Here is a 2,256-nt window from a genome sequence, read left to right as displayed (position 1 = left end):
ATCAAGTTATAAAAAGTCTCCTTACAAGTATATGATTATTAATGTTTTTACAGATTATACAACATTTTATCTTATCTTATACATGGTGATGACATGTACTTTTAATAAAAACCGTTTTCTCAAAGGTATTAAATGGAAAGAATTTAAGCAACGCTAGTTATTATGTCAACATTGCTGTATGCACAGTTTACGATTACGCAACTTCTACACTAATACACAGATTAGTCAAGGGGAACTCAGACATAGTAAACTAAGATAGGTGAAGGAGAGGAGTGGGATGCCAAAGGGAATTCATAGTCATATTTTGAAAAAAACAATAAAACGGACAACACAAAGGCTAAAAAAAGAACAAACAGACAGACAAACAACAGTACACAAAACACAACATTCAAAACCAAAGACTGAGCAACACGTACCATCAGTCAACAGTCCTTGAAAAATAGTGTTTGTCTCGACTCAAAGAAGTCGAAAAAGCGAGACGTATTAGGCATCCTGTTTCAGACGGCGGCGATTGCAACATCAATCAGTGAGTGCTTAGATCAGCATATTGAGAATCAATAGTGGTAGGTAATTGATATTATGTATGGAGTTGTATTGGTATTAGATCTAATTCCATCATTCATGATCTATTGACTTTGAAACTTTTCCTTAGTTTACATGTATAAGCAAGCGATCTGGTCATATTATAAATGTTTAAAAGATATTTCGTATGCAGCTGTATTAGTATTGGCACATTCAATTTCTATTGAGATTATTTGAAAGGCCACCAGTTATTGTTTATTGTCTATTGGATGCTTTGCATAGTTTATTTGTATTACATGTAGTTTGTGATAACGTCAGTTTATGGGGAACAACTACTGGAATATAATGATATTTGGAATGAGGTTGTATCAATATTGACACGTTTAACATCTATGCCCTACCACCCCAGTCATGTGCTGTTAACTTTGCAGCCTATACTCACTTTCCATGCTAAATTTAATTTAAATATTTGCTTTATACTGTCAAAACTATACATACAGAAGAACATATATCTTTGTTAAATATGAAGATAAGTTGAAGAAATTAAAGAAACGCAAGTAAATCGCTTAGCTAATAATGTCTGTTGCTGTCATTACCTCTGAAATAAATGTTTTACAACTAGTATGTGCCATCACCACGTTAATAAGATACCATAATGCATGTTATTCATATCCCAGACGAGAACCAATAACTTCAACATTTACCTGTAGTTTCCGTAAAGTGAGTCGTTCAGGATAAACTTAAAACTTAAAAAGAGTTGAAGTGTAAAAAGAGAAGCACAAAAAACTAAGGAACATGCATACCATCCACTAACTTCAAAAAATTGTTCAAGGATTCACCGAGGCCCACCATTTCTCAATATTCGAAACATCGAATTTAACGTAGCCATTCTGGATCGACACGGCGGTGTATTTATACAATCCTAACAACCAAACGGACAATTAAAGTCCAAGTAGTCATATTTCTATACCATAGTCAACCATTGTTTTTTCATTATTTTCTTACATTCATTATAAAAATTCAAATTTTAAACCCTTCTATTCGGTTAACTAACTTTGCAGATTCTTCCAATTTGATTAATTATATATTTTTCTCGTCCTGAATATACATGAAATATTTTCCACTGGACGTTATACTATTACCTAGAATTGATGTTTTTAAAGGTACAATTTCCATAATTGATCTATCAATTATGAATGTACTGAATGTGGAAAAAAGTAATCCGAAAACAAAACTGACTGTGTTTCAAATAAAGTTTGAGAGAAATATCTCATAGAAAAAATTTTCCTTTGTTGCAAGATACAAAGGTAAAAATTAAAATGTATTTCAGTAAATTCGCTATATTGATCAAATGTTGTTTCGTGATTTTTCGCAAGTTAGTCTGGTGAGATCTATATCAGCAGGTGATAACAGCCAGAAAACGAGATCTTACATTTGAGATGAAAGCCTCTGTAGTAGAAAACCTATATTATAAAGTAAGATTGACATTTATTTTCTCTAATTGCCACCTTCCTTTCATTGAGGTGTTACTATTTACAACTTCATCTTCGAGCGACCGTGAAAGCTCAAGTACCCTTAAGAATGTTATAAATGAATTAAGTGGGGAGAAGAATACATATTAACACATTAATGGTATTTTCAGCACTTCTTTGGTATTGTTGTGGCGGCGTCTGTCGATCGTGAGAGTAGGAGAGGCGTTTGAACTTCATCAAAACGATGTTTCGGTCTGATCAC

Source organism: Mytilus edulis, chromosome 9 (genome assembly GCF_963676685.1).
Source record: "Mytilus edulis chromosome 9, xbMytEdul2.2, whole genome shotgun sequence".
In the NCBI taxonomy this organism is placed as follows: Eukaryota; Metazoa; Mollusca; class Bivalvia; order Mytilida; family Mytilidae; genus Mytilus; species Mytilus edulis.
This window is presented reverse-complemented; position numbering follows the sequence as displayed.